Below are 19,060 nucleotides of genomic sequence, written 5' to 3' on the forward strand. Positions count from 1 at the left end.
GATTCAAGCTTCCTTCAGCTCTCAATGAAAGCACCAAAATATTTACCAAGTTTTTCGAAAACTAGAAATATAATGAGAAATAAGAGCTAGAAAGACAGGATTGAAGATAAACAAGTAGAATTTTTACGTGGTTGGAGTGTTAATGAGCCTTAGTCCACAAGTCTATTGTAGTAGGTTTTAGATAGCTTTTGACAATGGATTTTTCTGCAAGTTTGAGTAGAGTAATTGCTTACAAGAGAAAATTTGGGCTCCCTGCTACATTTCACAATTGGTCTTATTTATAGGCAGTCAGGTGCAATGGGCTTGGGTCGGACTAATCCGGGCCCAATAGGGATGTAATCATGGGTTGCTTGCTAATGGAGGCATAATACAAAGGATGTTGCTAAATAAAACATAATAATCAGGGCCCATTGGGCTGGTTTAGGCATGGCCAAGCCCTACAGCTTCCAGTAGTACGTACTCTCAGACTGGTCTGCGTGGGCTTCTAAGGGGATCCTGGGGACAGGATTTGTCAGAATTGTGGCAGTATTGTTTCCTAGGAGCAACGTACGTGCGCAACCTCTTCTCCAGGTTAGTTGAGGAGACCAACTTCCGTGTTTCTTGGGGACATGTCAGCATCAAGGACGATCAAACTCGCCCTATCCGGACGTCTGGTCTGGGTTCCTTCACTAATGTCCTGGTTTATCTACCGAAGTCTTGGTTCGTTCACCAAGACTTGGGTTCATTCTTCACAAGGTCTATTCCCAGACTAGTGAGCCTGCTACCTCTATTGGCATCCTGGAGGATATGGGTAGGTTGAGACCGGGATGATGAGTTTGGCCTGCATCTTGGTCCCGGTTACCTGGTTATGGTCGCGCCCATCGAAATGGGTTATCAGGACATTCTTCTTCCTTGTTCATCGAGCTCAAAATGGGTCTAGATCTATTTGAGGGAGTCCATAGACCCATTATGTCATGCCACGTGTCCCGGGAGAAAACTGAGATAACAACAACTAAAAAGAAAGAATGAGTAGTAATTATTATATTATATTTATATAGATGCTATCAAATTTATCATTTTTTATATATCAAATAACAAATTTATCATTGAACATGTTAATTTAACTTTTTTTTTTACTATTGTAATATATTTAACTAACAAACATGTTCTTATAAATTATTATTATTCTAAAAAGTGATAAAAATTCTAATAAATAAAATAATGATCTTCCAACTAACCATTTATTAATTTGAAGAGACAGTTTTGATTTTATTATTATACAAAAAAAAATTATATATATATAAGATATTTATATATAATATAATTGATTCCAAACACAATAAAAAATATTATTAATCAATTTATATTTTACATTGATATTTGTTATACATTCAAAAAAATATTTATTATTAATTTATGTTTCTAAATTACTTTAAAGAATTTGAAACACAATTAAAAATGAATAAAAAATAGAAAAAAAAAAACAATCTAACACCACATTATAAATTATGTTAAAAATATATATATTAAGATATTATGTTTCAATATATATGGAGCAACCCATCTCGGTACAAGATGATTCATCCAACTGTTGTTGTTTATCTTCCTATCAACACATAGATGTACTTATATAAGCATAAAAATGTTGTTTTTTTGCTTTATTATTGTTTTTTTTTCTCATTTATGATATTTTTTTTTATAAAATATATTAATTAAAATAAGTATTTGTACGTTGTAAATACAATAATGAATTGCATCATATTAGATAAATTATTAAACAATTTGATAGGCTTTATGAGAAGTATAAGGATAAAAGAAGATGTAATTATAGAAATTAATTATACAATAGTCAAAAAAGACAGAAGTTCTATAACAACATGAGTATCAGTATAAAGAAATACATAATGAGATGAAGTGAAATGTTTCAGTAGTTATATGCAATCCATCAAAGGATTTAAATACTTATATAAAAATGTGATACAATGAAATCCAAATAAAAGTCAATGATAACCTTCTTTGCTTGAGGATGGGTTATACAAGTTTTGATGAGAATGACAAAATTTAATATATATAAATAAAAATAAAATTTTGCAGGTGTTGATGAGATTGACAAAGTGAGAGAGGATTTTGGGTTATACGGTTATTGTATATAGATATTAAGCTAATAAATTTAATATATATTGATATTTTTAATTGTTAAGATATTTTAGTTTTGAATTTAAATTAAAATTTTTTTTAGTAATTTTTAATGAAAAAATACATGAGAAAACGTTATATACATATGAAGCTAATAAATTTAATATATATTGATTATTTTAATTGTTAAGATATTTTTGTTTTGAATTTGAATTAATTTGGAATTTGGGCTATTTGATATGAAGCTAATAAGTTTAATATATATTGATAATATATATTGATATTTTTAATTGTTAAGATATTTTAGCTTTTAATTTGAATTAATTTTATTTTTTAGTAATATATATAGATATGAAGCTAATAAATTTAATATATATTGATATTTTTAATTGTTAAGATATTTTAGTTTTGAATTTGAATTAATTTTATTTTTTTTAGTAATTTATAACGATTAAGTAGTTAAGAAGTAAATTTAGAATTAATTACTATTATTATAATCTATAAAATGAATAAAAAAAATAGATTAAATGATAAAATAGATAGAGTAGTTTGAAGAGATTTTAAGGTGCCACATCATCTCTTTGATTTTTTTTTTATATAAATATATAGACTAGGCAATAGAAGAGTGGTTATTTAAAAAATTATATATATTTTAAAATAATTTTTTAATATAATTAAAGGAAAAATAAAAATTTATTAATATAATAAATATAATAACTGAAAAATAATTTTAATATACAAATATACCAAAGTTATATTATATAATTGTTTCTAAATAAAACTAAATAAATGTACATATTGCACGTTGCTTTTACATAATATATATTTATATATATGCATTTTGTTACACTATATATTAAGTCATATATTTATATATATTCTTGTTATACTACATATTTATCATTTTCTTTCAATATATAATTTATAAATTTAAATGATATAAAAATATATATACTATAAAATTAAATATGTAAATAATATGTTAAATATTAATATAGATTTGATGAACTCAAAAGAATTTAACTATTGACCAAGATTGAGTTAAATAAAAAATAAATATCATTTTTGCCTCCCGAACTATGACTACTATATGATTGTGCCCCCTAAATGATTCACGATGTTAAAAATTCCCATCGAACTATGCAAGTTACTGAAATATGAGACTTCTGTTAGATTTTGTCCTATGTGACTAACAGATTGATGATGTGACACTGTCATGTGTAGAATAATTAGGAATTTTGCCCCCAAACTTTGATCACTACCAAATTGTGCCATTTTTATTAAAGCTAATTTTTTTTAAGAATACCTCATTTTTTTCTTAAAAATAATCATTATATCCTTAAAAATTAAAAAAAATCATTTTAAAAGATTAAGAAAATAAACAATGCTAAAAGTTTCAAACTAATTAAATAAATTTTTAAATACTCAAAAATTAAAAATCTAATTAATAACAAATAACTTTTTTTTTACTTTTTCTTTTATTTTACAATATAAAATAATTTTTTTAAATAAATCATAACTTTGTTTGTTCCCCTTTGTCCTTTTCCTCTAAAATTAATTTTTTTTTTATTTAAGCCCTTCATCATTCTTCATCCTCTTTAATTAAAGGTTTTTTTGTTTGTTTTAGTATTTATTTTAAATTTTCATTCTAAAATAGATGTATTTTATATTGTAAAAGAAAATAAAAAGTAAAACTAAAACTAAAAAAGAGTTATTTGTTATTAATTAAATTTTAAATTTGTAAATGATTTAATTATTATTTTTAGAAAAAAGGAATAATTTTTTTTAATAAAAAGAGTATTATTTGGTAGCGGTCAAAGTTCAGGGGGCAAAATTGCTAATTATTCTACACATGACAGTGCCACATCAACAAACAAAATGCCACATCAACAAACAAAATGTCACATCATCAATTCGTTAGCCATCTAGGACGAAATCTAACAGAAGTTTCATATTTTAGTAACATGCATAGTTCGGGGAAAATTTTTAACATCGCGAATCATTCGGGGGCACGATCATATAGTGGTCATAGTTCGAGGGGCAAAAATGCAATTTATTCTTAAATCAATCACCCATATAAGGAAAAAAAATACGGATAAATTACAAATCAAAGTGAATAAGTTTATTTTATTTACAGCTGAAAAGTATAACACTCACAATTGTTTGTAAACCATACATGTGGGAATAAAGAATTTTTTTTAAATTGCTAATTGATTCCTTTGTTAAATAAAAATTTGAAAAAACCACAAATTATAATAGAATAATAAATCATACATAGATGATTCTAGGAAGCCACGCCACTTTCCTATAACTCTCATTTATATAAGTACTAGGTAGAAGCAACGTGCAATGTACGTTTGCTTAGTTTTAATTGTAAACATTGTCTATAATTTTAATAAACACCGATTCACTATTTTATATATATATATATATGGAAGATTTCTCAATGGTTGCTACGGATAGATGGATACTAATAATTATGATGATGTGGCAACATAGTGACTTGTTATAGCAAGTCACCAATAGGTAAATATTTTTTTTCTACATTAATTTCGAATTTAGTTATTTTTTTCATAATTAATGTTATTTCCAACAAATAAGAGACACTAGCTATATTTTGAAACTGACATGCATTTGAAAAATGAAAAAGTTTACAATATTATATTTTCATAATAAATACACGTTTTTCATTATGTAACCCTTCCAAAAATTTGAAAAAATAAAAATTTATTTTTAGAAATATTAATTAACAACTATAAATATTGATCATTGATCTCAATCCAATAGTTAATATTACAGTAACCATCTATGGGTAGTAACCATTAAGAGTGCACCCATATATATATATATAATAGAATGAATTATAGTTTAATAGTATATATAAATATTTATATCTATGACATCTAAACACAACATTGACATATATAAATATATATATTTACATTGGTACATGACATATATATATAATACAATAATATTTAAAAAGAAATTAATAATAGAAAAAGTCATAGTGTAGACAGTAGAATATATGCATAAATTATTTTTAGTTTCTAATGTATCTCGCAATGTCCTTTGGTGAATTTGATGAAGAAAAAAAATCTCAAATCACTTGATAAACTATCACACAAATTTATAAGATAAAAAAATTATATGAATACATTTATTATTTTTAATTAAATATGATTTAATTATTTGAATTATCATAAAATATCTTTAAAATATCATATTTTAATAAATTAATTACTTTATTTTTATTTAAGTTTATGTTTGTTCTAGTTTTTGAATTTGGTCGTGACAACAAAGGATTATATATTATATGTTTAATATAATATTAAGTTTAATTAAATTTTATTTAAGTTATAAAATGTATGGTTTTATTATTTGTAAATAATTATCATTGTAAAATATCTAAATAATATCCTATTTTAATTTGTTTAATTATTTATTTAAGTTTAAGTCATGCTTATTGTTGACCCAGATTTTGGCCAACTGACACGGAGTCAAATTTGCCTGATGTGGATAAACACGTTAGAAAGAATGTGATGGCGAAATGATAAAGAACACAAAGGTTTATAGTGGTTCGGCCCCAGAATCTGGTAATAACCTACGTCCACTTGAATTGTTATTGATATAGGATTCAAGAAAGTGATCAAAGAACTAGGGTTCAATGAGTTTCACTCCCTTCTGAAGAACAAGACAATGTATCAAATAGAATCACTCTAGTCTCAAATAATTCGAAAGCCAAAAGTCCATTCCTTGAGCTATCTTTCTTTATTTATAGGCTCAAGGGGGATTACATTAATTTGTTACAGATATTCTTTCCCAAATAATCGGATACTCAGGAAATCATGGGAGTCAATTTCGGGATTGACTAAGATCTTTATAAAAGTATCATGAGGCACGCGGAACTTGCGACCACACTGGTCGCGGGTAAGCTTCGACTGTCTTTTGCTTGTAATATCTCTTATGGTCGATACCCTAGCAGAATTCCGCCAAGTATCAGCCACGTGTCAGCGAATCACTTGCCACGTCATCTGTGCCTGTTTTTTGGATAACATTTGCCCCTCAAGTTTATTTATCACGAGCAATAAATAAACTTTTGAGGAAGCGACCGTTCGGTTACCCCATCATACCTGTCAGAACCCTTCGTGTGTTTTTGGAAAAAGCAACCTACCCTTGTCTAATCACGGCTTTTCGCTTCCCAAGTAATGTTTCGACGGCTATCACTCTTCCCCATACTTCGAAAAAGGGGAAGCTGATGATTACTTCCTTTTAATGCTTCCGGACAAAAATATATATATAGCCTCTTCAAAGTTCCCTTTCCTTTTTACGCAAGCCATAAATGTTTTAAAGAAACCCTAACACCAGAGCTCCTGTTTCCCTCTGAATACTGTCCTTCGGAGTTCCAAGATTCAGTCCGTGAGTCCCTTTACACCCGAAAAGTCTTTCAAACCTCCACGATCTTCGTCCTAGTAAATTTCTGGACTTTTACGTTTTATATTTTTGCCGTGCATGCTTCTGTAGGTCGATTGTTGGGTTCATCCATTTCTGGGTTGAGATGCATGTCAGTAGGGGGGTTTAATAGGTGAAACTGAATGTTGCGTGATATTTTTCTGTTACTAAGGGGTTACGAGTTAGTTTGATAGTTAAGATCATGGTCTTAGGACGTAAAACCGAAGTGAAAATTCGATTTTTATGCCAGCTGAAAAACTAGGTTTTTCCCGCCCTAAGAGGAGTTGAAAAAGCTTTTTCAAAAAACTTTTCGCTTTCACTTTTGATCTGTTTCTCAAACTGTTCACGTGAAAAAGTTTAGTTTTTTGTTAGAATGCTGCTGTATAAAAGCTTAACTTTTATCCTCGACCAGCGTTATTCTAAAAAAAACTTTCAAAATTCTTCATCTTCACCTCCCCATTCTTCTGTTTGCAGATTTTAATGCCAGATTTGTGGGGAGGTGAACGGCCCATCGACGACGATCTTCTTGCCCAGCTGCTCGAAGGCGAAGAACAACCGATCGACCGAGTTCACGAGATTCCATTTTCACGATCTTCTCCTAGACCTCGTCCATCACCACCACAAATGGCCCGCTCTAAGTCCTTAGGCAAGAAAAGACCTGACTCCGAAAATAGCCTAAACTCTCCTGCCCAGCCTGATTCACAGGCTAGGGTTCCCTCGACCAGTGTTCGAGAAAATGCTGCCCCAGACCCTCGTATCCAAGTTAGGGCCTGCCCTCGGCATCAAAACCTTCCTGATGTCGAGTGGTATCTTTCCCCGACCATCCACGTGACTCCTCGGATGCTTGCCAACTATCGTAGGAAGTATCCTCTTACAAGGGTTAATCTCAAAATTCCAGTTGCGGACCAAAGGGCTAACCTTCTCGGGGGTGTATACAGTGCTTGGTCCAGGTATCACATAAAGGCGGGGGCTATCCTCCCTCTACATCCTTTTTATCAAGGGGTGGCCAACTATTTTGGTGTCGCCCCCTTTCAAATTACTCCAAATTGATACAGAATGCTGGGCGCACTCTATATCCTGTATAAACTTAAAAAATGGCCAGAACCTACCCCTCATGAGGTCAATTTTCTCTTTGACCTTAAGTCCAACCCTCAACAGTACAGGACGGGCTTCTTTCATCTTAGTCACCAAGAAACTAGCTGAACTTTCCTGAGTGACACTACCCATATCTCCAATGTGGGGCAGTACAGTAGGGAGTACTTCCTCACACCAGACATGACTGCCAACAACCTAGCCTTCGCTCGAGGAGGTAAATACTACTCTTACTGGTCGATACTTTTCCTTAGCAAACTCTTCTGCAATTTTCTTAAAGTACACTTTGCCTTTCAAGACCATGGTTACGTCCGACCCCAACACCAGACATGGTGTTGAGGTCCAACGCACTGGCCAGGATGGCAGACGCAGAAAAAAGCGTCAAGTCCCTGGTCACTGACAAAAATCTGAGGCTATCTGGCCTCCTGGCTCCTCGCCATGAAACAAGAGGGCCCGTGGTGGCAGATGCCACGGCCGAGGGGGATCCCGAGCAGCAACCCCCAGTGTCCCCTCCCCGAAAAAGGCCAACAAGGGTTACAATCAGGGAACCCACTGGCAACCCTTCCGCAGAGAGGCCTTCTGCGCCCCAAGGCAAGGGGAAACAAAAGGCAACAGAGTCTGTTATAGACCTGAATGAATCCTCTGATGAAAACGGTACTGTTATTTTGCTTTTAAATAGCTTGCCATTTCCCTGTCACTTGTTTGACGGGGACGACAATTTTACGTATACTCCAAATCTAGGGCCAAACTTCTTCGTGCTAGATAGTGAGTATATGACTAATAGAGTCAAAAGTATAGTGACCAGTAGTTGTAGCTCGGGTATTAAACTTTGTGACCTCTTTTCTGTTTTATCAAGAGTTTTCATCCGCCTTTATCTTATCATCTGCATATTTTTCTTTGTACACAGATATGGCTACTCCCAACGTCTTTGATTTGTACCAGACTGAAGAGGAGGCAGAAGTCCCCCTGGTTCGACGAAAGACGTCTAGGAGGCATAATGGCGAATCGAGCCAAGGACCTCCAGCCAAGAAGGGTCGAACAGACGATCCTTCCAAGGATGCGCCGACTGGGCAATCTTCTGCTCAGCCTTCGACTCCTGTTGAAAAGGAAACCCCGCTTGCTGCTACGAATCGCACACCTTCAGCCACGAAAGAACAGTCTCAGCCAGCTGAAGTTCCTGGGGCCAAACTTTCACACCGCGCCTTGCGAGCAGCAAATGATCGACTTGCACACATCGTGAGGTACGACCGCTGCAAGGAGGCAATGGCTGAGGCAGAGAATATGGGGGTCAATCAAATCCTGAACAAGGCTCTAAACGAAATTGCCAGTGTAAGCATTTTTTATCTCTTTGGCTTTCGTTTTTTCTTCCTTGTAATAGATTCTAACTTTATCCTTTGACCATAGGCCATGCTGACTGCAACGGCTGCTCGCGCCCGTGCCCAGGCATCCATCGACCAGGCTCGGGCAAAGGCCATTGAGGGGTACCAGGCGAAGGCCAACGAGGAGCTTCAGGCTGCAGAATCCAGGCATGCTGGGGAGTTGGAGGTGGTCACCCAACAGAAGGATGCTGCGGTGGCAAAGCTGGCAGAAGCTGAGTCTTCTAAGGCAGCCATGAAAAAGCAGAGGGAAGAATACCAGGAGTCCAGCTGAGTTCAATATCGTGAAGTCAAGAGGCTCAAGGAGGAACTCCCAGGTAAGGACAAGGCCATAGCTGTTCTTGAGAGCCAAGTAAAGCAGCTGAAGCTCACCAATGCCAAAGATCTGGAAAGGTATAAGAATGCGACACTTCAGTGTTTCTATGACTTTTGGAAACACAATCGAGGTGCCAACTTTAACTACCTTCCAGAGGATGCCAGGAACGCTGAGCTGGCCCGCTGCACTGCTCTATTGGCTGCAAAAGAAGAAAGAGCAAGGATCCCTGCTTCCCCAAGCATCCAGCCCGCCGCGGTCGAAGAGGAAGGAGGAGTTGCTGATGAAGCGGCCAATCAGACTGCTGAGCAAGACCCTCCTGCTCTTTGAACTTATTTCTTTTTTTATTTTTCTTCGATTACACGACCCACGGGTCGTGCTGTAAAGACAATTTTTACTTTATATTTAAATTTGCTGCACGGGTAGCAAACTTTCCGTTTACTTTGAACAATTACATCCAAGCAGTACTGCTTGCGGTGTAAAAGACTGCCATTTGATATTATAATATTTTCATCTTATTATAACATCTGTTCGCATGACCGAACTTAGCATAGTACTTTGGTTTGATTCAACAAAATATAAAATTTGAAAAATACTCTAAGTACCGTAGCATGCTTTCACTTATTTTGTTCATGTGTTTACATATCTCTTGGTATGCTTTGCTATCGATGTATCTTATATGCCCCCCAAGTGATCGAGGAGCTTTAGGTCCTTGGTCACTTGCCTTGACCACGACCTGTACGAACATTGCTGCTCGGTAGGAAACATAAAACTTATAATACAGCAAAACAACACACGTAATGAACAAATACTTGTAAAATAAATTTACAAAGGTTGGCAAGAATGACTGGCTGCGCACAGTCCCTTATAATCTCGTATTAAATATGGACTAATCATGTCTTTACGAGTGATCTTAGAAAAGATCTTACACTTATAAGCGATTAGCCATACAACGTGGCTAACCCTTTTTCGAAACTTGTAAAAAGTAAAAATTAATACAAGCCAGTCCTTTAAAAAGGACTGTTTATTGGTAGTACTTGCATAGGTATTCGCCGTTCCAATAGCGTGGAACGAGATCTCCATTTAAGCGTGCAAGTTTGTAGGTGCCCGGATGAAGGACTTCTTCAATCTGGTAAGGTCCTTCCCAGTTTGGTCCGAGTACTCCAGCAGTGGGGTCGCGAGTGTTCAAGAAAACTCGTCGTAGCACTAGGTCACCGACGTTGAATTTCCTTTCTTTTACTTTTGAGTTAAAATACCGGGCGACCTTTTGCTGGTACGCAGCAACTCGGAGTTGGGTTCTTTCTCGTATCTCTTCAATTGAGTCTAGGGACTCCATCATTAGTTGGCTATTCTGGCCCTGGTCGTATGTGATGCGTCGATGTGAGGGGGGGATCTAATTCGACGGGCAGCATAGCTGCATACCCGTATGCTAAGGAAAATGGAGTGTGACCTATAGCTGTTCGATGAGAAGTTCTATATGACCAGAGGACTTCAGGCAACTGTTCTGGCCATGCTCCTTTAGCATCTTCAAGTCTTTTCTTCAGGATGTCCTTAAGCGTTTTATTCACTGCTTCGACCTGTTCGTTCGCTTGTGGATGCGCGACTGAAGAAAAGCTTTTGATAATCCCGTGTCTTTGGCAGAAGTCGGTGAATAGGTCACTGTCAAATTGGGTTCCGTTGTCTGAGATGATTTTTCGAGGCGAACCATATCGGCAAACAATGTTCTTGATGACAAAGTCAAGAACTTTCTTGGTCGTTATGGTAGTGAGCGGTTCAGCTTTGGCCCATTTGGTGAAGTAGTTGACTGCTACAACTGCGTACTTCACTCCGCCTTTTCCCGTTGGCAGGGATCCAATCAAGTCTATACCCCATACTGCAAAAGGCCAAGGACTTTGCATCTGTTTTAACTCGTTTGGAGCTGCGCGTGGGATTTTGGAAAATCTTTGACACTTATCGCACTTTCGTACAAACTCCATTGAATCTTCGTTCATAGTTGGCCAGAAATAACCCTGCCTTAGAATCTTCTTCGCCAAACTTTGCCCCCCAGCGTGTTCCCTGCAGAAGCCTTCATGTACTTCCTTCATTGGCTCCTTAGCTTTCTCTGGTGTAATACATCTGAGCAATGGCATGGAATATCCTCTTCGGTATAGAACACCATCGACCAGTATATACCTAGCAGCCTGCCTTTGAAGAGTTCTGGCCTTGTTTCTATCTGCTGGTAGTACACCATTTGTCAAATACTCCAAGTAAGGCGCCGTCCATGTATCTTCCATTCGGATTTCCATACTGGCTTCAATTGCTCGTATGCTTGGCTCACTCAATCTTTCTACTGGCACAATGTTCAAAGTATCAGCATCTTTCGCGCTCGCAAGTTTGGCTAAGGCATCTGCATTCGAATTCTGATCCCGGGGTATTTGCTGGCGGATAAACTTCTTGAACTGGGCTAATAGATCTTTAGTCTTGTTCAAGTAGGCCACCATTTTTAGGACTCGCGCTTGATATTCCCCTAGAACTTGATTCACTACCAGCTGTGAATCACTGTAAATATCCAGCACCTTTATACTCATGTCTTTCACCAATCTTAATCCAGCGAGGAGTGCTTCATATTCGGCTTCATTATTCGACGCAGTGAAGTCGAATCTAATGGCACAGTGAAATCGATGCCCCTCTGGTGTTATCAAAATCACTCCTGCTCCTGCGTGAGATTCGTTTGACGACCCGTCGGTGAATAACTTCCACGAAGGAGCTTCGTCTTGAAGCTCAGGTGCACTAGGTTTTTCGCACTGCTCATTGTCTGGGAGTTCGGTGAACTCTCTCGATGGGAGGATACCTCAGTTCTGCTCCAATTAGTCTCTTGCTTACATAGTAAATTTCCTTTTGTACGCCTTCTTCCTCTCGTACTAGTACCGCACTAGCAGCAACTTCAGTGATCGCCAGGTAGATGAACAAAGTTTCTCCTTCGATAGGCTTTGATCAAATAGGAGGTTGTGGCATATGTGCTTTCAAGGCCTGAAAAGCTTGCTCGCAGTCTCTTGTCCATTCAAATTTCTTATTGCCCCTAAGTAGATTGAAGAAAGGGACACACTTATCCGTTGATTTTGAAATAAATCTTCTTAGGGCTGCAATCCTCCCAGTTAAAATTTGTACATCTTTGATCTTCTCTGGTGATTTCATGTCGATCAGGGCTCTTATCTTGTCAGGGTTGGTCTCGATTCCTCTTGAATTAACAATGAATCCCAAAAACTTCCCTGATCCGACTCCGAAGGAACATTTGAGATGATTTATTTTCATCTGATACTTGTTCAATACATCGAAACACTCTTGCAAATCCTTCACATGTCCTTCCGCTTTTTTTGACTTTACCAGCATGTCATCCACGTACACCTCCATGTTTATGCCGATCAATTCTTTAAACATGTGATTAACCAATCGCTGGTAAGTCGCACCTGCATTTTTCAGTCCGAAGGGCATTACTTTATAACAGTATAATCCCGTATCGGTCCGAAAGCTGGTGTGATCCTTGTCAGGGGGATGCATGCTGATTTGATTGTAGCCTGAGTATGCATCCATTAAGGAGAGGATCTCGTGTCTTGCAGTAGCATCGACCAACTGGTCGATCCTTGGGAGTGGGAAGCAATCCTTCGGGCAGGCTTTATTGAGATCTGTAAAATCCACACAGGTTCGCCATTTTCCGTTAGGCTTGGGAACCAGTACTGGATTGGAGACCCATGATGGATAAAACGCCACCCTGATGAACCCATTCTCCTTTAATCTCTCAACTTCTTCTTTTAAGGCTTTCGACCGTTCCTTATCGAGCAGCCTTCTTTTTTGTTGCACGGGTGGAAAATTCTTGTTTATGTTCAGGACATGGCTGATGACTGCAGGATCTATCCCAGCCATGTATTTGTGCGACCAAGCAAAGACTTCCTGGTTCTTCCGCAAAAACTCCACCAGTGTATGTTTCGTGGTTGGTTCTAAGTTTTTCCCGACCTTCACAACTCTGGTCGGGTCTTTCTCGTCAAGTTGGACCTCTTCTGGGTCCTCGACGGATCCAACGTTTTCTTCACAATCCCCAAAGCGAGGATCTAAATCTCTATCCTCACTTTAGGCAACACCTTATTTGGTGACTTCTTCACCGGATTGGGCTTGTGTATCAATTGCCATCTACAATCTATCTGGGGGAGTGTTCTTTGACGTTCCCTTCTTCACCTTCGTGACTGAGGCGTTGTAGCACTCCCTAGCCTCCCTCTGGTTCCCCAAAACGCGTCCTACCCCTGTGTCTATTGGGAATTTCATGGCTAAGTGCCACATAGAGGTGACGGCCCGTAGATCAACCAGTATAGGCCTTCCAATGACCGCATTGTACGCCGAAGGACAATCGACTACTATGAAAGTAGCGAGTAATGTCCTGGTAGCAGGCGATGTACCTGCTGTCACTGGCAGTTTGATTGACCCTGCGGGGGCGAGTCCCTCACCAGAGAAGCCGTATATTGTTTGGTTGCAAGGCTCCAAGTCCTTAACGGACAACTTCATGCATTCCAGCGAAGACTTATACAGGATATTCACTGAACTTCCTAGCACTCTCTTTACCATCATGTTGGCCATTTGGATATCCACGACCAGCGGATCAGAATGTGGGAACCTGACATGTTGGGCATCGCTATCAAAGAAGGTTATTTCGCCCTCTTCTGACCGAGCCTTTTTCGGCGCGCGGTCATCCACAGTCATCATCTCGATGTCCTGGTCGTGGCGCGTAGTCTGAGCATATCGTTCTCTGGCCTTTCTGCTATTTCCCGCGAGGTGCGGGCCTCCACAGATGGTTAACAATGTGCCAGTCACGGGGTCAGGCTGCAAAGGTGGCGAGCGTTGGCGCGTGGGCGTTTGCTCGTTGCCACCTGGAGCTTCTCGTTGGGAATTTCCCGAGGCCCGTATATATCTTCTCAAGTGTCCTTGTCTAATAAGGAACTCGATCTCATCCTTCAGCTGGTTGCATTCGTTGGTATCATGTCCGTCGTCGTTATGATAACGACAGAACTTGGTGGTGTCTCTTCTCGAAATATCCTTTCGAATGGGGGCAGGCTTCTTATAAGGCACACTGGAACTCGTGGCCTGATAAACTTCTCCCCAAGACTCAACTAGGGCAGTATAGTTAGTGAACCGAGGTTCATAACGGTTACCCTTGGATCGTTTATTATCAGAGGTGGAAGGCTCCTTGTGTGGCCGTTTCCCCCCATTCTTGCCATTGCCGTTGTCATTGCCGTTCTCGTTGCCTTTGTCGTTGCCGTTGGGCTTGGACCCATTGGCTTCTTTGGCGGGCTCGGCGGTCCCCTTGTCCTTGCCTGGGGGCTTTCCTTTGTTGGCGATGGCATCTTCGAGCTTGATGTAGCAATTAGCCCGATCCAAGAATTCCTGGGTAGTTCTAACCCCATGTTTTCAGAGGCTTTCCCAGAGAGGCGTGCAACGCTTAACCCCTGCGGTTATGGCCATCATTTTGCCTTCATCTCCCACTATTTTTGCTCCAACGGCTACTCGCATGAAGCGCTGGACGTAGTCTTTTAGTAGTTCTCCATCTTGCTGGCGTATTTCAACTAGCTGGTTCGCCTCAGTCGGGTGCACACGACCCGCGTAGAACTGTCCGTAAAAATCCTTTACGAACATTTCCCAGGAAACTATACTTGCAGGAGGGAATTTAAAAAACCACTCCTGTGCGGCATCAGAAAGTGTTGCAGGGAAGATCCTGCACCGAGCGTCTTTGGACACTTTCTGAATGTCCATTTGTATCTCAAATTTGTTGACGTGAGATACCGGGTCACCATACCCGTCAAAGTTCGGAAGCGTAGGCATCTTAAACTTGCTAGGAGTTTCTGCCATAGCTATCCTTTGGACGAAAGGAGTGCCTTTCCTCCTATCGTGGTCGATGTACGATGTTCTTCCTCCGACCAGCTGCTGCACTGCCTGGTTGAGGGCATCTATCTGGGCCTGCACAACGCTAGGAATCGTCGTGGCCTCTGGTGCTGGGGGGACGTACTCGCCGTGCCGCTCGCGGCGATCATTGAGTACATCTCTTAAGTCCTCGTCTCTCCTCTGCTGCTCGCTAGCTCCGAGCCGGTTGAAGACATTATTTTGTCTGGGCTGCCCCCCAGCATCCCGTCTGTCGGGCTGGTCATCCTGTGGTAGCTGGCTCCTGCCTCCACCTCTTTCTTCATTTCTCCGACCGGCATTCCCTCTGCCTGAGTCGGCCTCATTATAACCATGGTCATCTCTGAATCTTGATTGGCTATGGTGGGATTGACTATTCCCTCGATTGCCTTCTCGAGCTGGAACCTCCCGAGCGTTAGAGGGTGGTCTGCGTTGGTCGTTAGGTCCCCGTGCATTATCATGTCGTGGGGGGCCTCGGACCGTAGATCCTAACTCTAAGTTCCTCCTGTTACCAGGAGGATGCTGTCCTCTGTTCGGAAGGTTTGGCTCATCGCCCCTATGGCGCCTAGGACTACGAGGCTGCTGCCCGGTCCTATTCTGCCTTTGCTGCGGGGGATTGCCGCGACCATTTTGGGATGGAGGCTGTGCTTCAGCGTCCCCTAGCGGGACATTGTCCTGAGGCGCCGGTTGCTGCTCGGGTCTTTGTGGGCTCGAGGGTTGGATAGGCGGGCTAGGATTGGGACCCCTCTGGGGTGGCCCATCCGCGAGTTGATCAGGCTGCGAGACAGGTGCAGCCTGATTCCTAACCAATTGTAAGGCTGCCTCGAGGGCTGCCATGGCCTCCCTCTGGCGATGGTCCATCTCCGCTTGCCTTTCACTCAGCTCCAGGCGCTGCCGCTCAATTTCCTACTGCTGCCGCGCCATAATTTCGGCAGCATTTTCTTGGCTGGCCTTCAGATTGGCCAGCTCCTCATGCAATGCCCCTAGGGTACTCTTCAGTGTCGCGTCGTCCATTTCTTCCTCATCAAATTCCAAATGTGGCTCATCTTCAGCCACGTTTGGAGGAGGAGGAGGAGGAGGCGGGTTAGATGGTGCAGCGCTGGCCGCCTGTCCAGTTTTCCTGGTGGTTTTCGCCATTGATCTCCTCAACGATGCTGTATCAAGCTCTCAATGAAAGCACCAGAACGTTGACCCAGATTTTGGCCAACTGACACGGAGTCAAATTTGCCTGATGTGGATAAACACGTTAGAAAGAATGTGATGGCGAAATGATAAAGAACACAAAGGTTTATAGTGGTTCGGCCCCAGAATCTGGTAATAACCTACGTCCACTTGAATTGTTATTGATATAGGATTCAAGAAAGTGTTCAAAGAACTAGGGTTCAATGAGTTTCACTCCCTTTTGAAGAACAAGATAATGTATCAAATAGAATCACTCTAGTCTCAAATAATTCGAAAGCCAAAAGTCTCTTCCTTGAGCTATCTTTCTCTATTTATAGGCTCAAGGGGGATTGCATTAATTTGTTACAGATATTTTTTCCCAAATAATCGGATACTCAGGAAATCATGGGAGTCAATTTCGGGATTGACTAAGATCTTTATAAAAGTATCATGAGGCACGCGGAACCTGCGACCACACTGGTCGCGGGTAAGCTTCGACTGTCTTTTGCTTGTAATATCTCTTCTGGTCGATACCCTAGCAGAATTCTGCCAAGTATCAGCCATGTCTCCGCGAATCACTTGCCACGTCATCCGTGCCTGTTTTTTGGATAACACTTATATTCTACCGTTAAATATAAAAATATTTCGTTAAAGTTAATAGAAAAAAAATATAAAACTGTTAAAACAAAAAAAATTCGTTATTTACACATTTTTTATATAGAAGAGATATAGATAGTTTATCATTGTTCTTTCCCAATCTCAAGCAAATTTATTCATCAATTTTGGGACTCACAAATTATAGGATTCACACGCTTTAAGAATATAATTTTTAACTATCTACTATTATTTTTGTTAAACGATTATCATTGTGGGTGATGATATACAACATTTTTCTTTTATTTTCTTACTAATATGTTTTCTATGCTAAATTATTTGATCAAGTGAATTGCAACGGTTAATTCAATAGTTTTGCTTCTTTAATTTATAATTATATATTTTTTATTTTCTTTAATATATATGTAAAAGATCATTGCTTAATTTTAACATTTCATTTGCAGTGATCATTAATAATATATAATCACGAATACTTTTTAAGCAAAAAAAAAGTTAAATTAGTTATTAGCAATTACATGTGGTATTGCATGGTAGCTACGTGCCACTGTAGCTAAACTAGTAAAGAACTCTTCCTAATATATTTTTTTTAACTAATTAATATATATTTTTGCATCATACTACAACCAAAAGGCCAAACATAGTACTTTCTACATTCTAAAAACAAAACATTTGAAAAAAAAAAAAGAGTTTTTCTTTCTTCTCTCCGCTCTTCTCTAAAGGGTGCTTGCTGCTAGTCTCCTATGGTGGTATCTCTTGGCTGGAGCCTACTGGCCCGATATTGGGTTTTGTGTGGCTCTGGTCGAGATGAATGTGAATCTTTTTTGGCAAGGTCGGTGTTTTTCCTTCCTCTTATTGTTTTTCAGTGTTCTTAGGCCTCTTCTGGTGGTTGGCGAGGATAACATGGTAATGAGCAACTACGAGTGGTGGGGGAACAAATCGAGGGAGGTTCGGCAAGGTTTTGTCTTTTGGGTGTCAGATTTCTTTGCAATGGAGGGGTGGCTCAGGCGTGGGTCTGTCTTAGGGACACGGGATAAAGCTTGGGTCTGAGTCATTTGCAGGAAGATCAATGCTAGGTAGTGGGACAGGTTCAGCCGGTTGGGGTTTTGGGTTGGGTCAATAAAGATGAAGCATTGTTGGGAAGCAGGGCCTTTCCCAATTGTTTGTTATGGTTACTGGTTTTAGTTTTATGTTCTCCGTATTTGTCTTCAGTGTGTTTTGTTATTTTGTTATTTTTATTTGTGTGGTTTATTTGTTTAATTCTACCATCAAGAATCCTACTAATGGGGTTCATGACCTTCGTGACAGAATTTCCCTGTTCGGACTATAGTCAGATCTGGCTATGGACAAACAAGATATTAATTCCTTGGTTTGTGATCGTTCGTTGTTTCATGTCAATCTTCACAGATTTGGTGGATCGTTGCTTATTATCTAATAATGAAACCTTTAATTTTATGATTGATTTTAAGTGTTATTTCATTATTATAGTTGATATGAAAAGAAACTTTATTTACTTCACGCTTGTTGGATGCTCAATTGTTGGTGCCTATTGGACTTAATTAAAGTTTCTATAAATGTTTTCTTTCCTTTGAAAATTGTAAATGATTGTTACTAATATTGAACCATTAATAAGAACATGAGTAACTCCACTAATCACCAATTGAGTTTTAGATGGAGCCTTATGATTCTTGTCATGAGCCATATTCCTAGCAAGCATTCGATCCACACTGATCCAAATAGTGACCAAAATTTAAAAAAAAAAAGTAAGCCGCATGAGATTCGCATAGTACAAAAAGACACTTGAGATAAAAAAGTAAGCGAGTTGAGAAATATCACTTGTGATCTGGTGATTCAAGATTGGTGAGCAAAAAATAATTACCATCTTGAGGGATATTAAAGTATGATGTCTCACATAAAAACATATAAACATGAATAACTTTACTAATCACCAATTAGTTTTTAGATTTAACCCATTATTCTTGTCGGGGCGGTTATGTCATTTTTACTTTTATTAATGAAG

This window comes from Humulus lupulus, chromosome 7 (genome assembly GCF_963169125.1).
Source record: "Humulus lupulus chromosome 7, drHumLupu1.1, whole genome shotgun sequence".
In the NCBI taxonomy this organism is placed as follows: domain Eukaryota; kingdom Viridiplantae; phylum Streptophyta; class Magnoliopsida; order Rosales; family Cannabaceae; genus Humulus; species Humulus lupulus.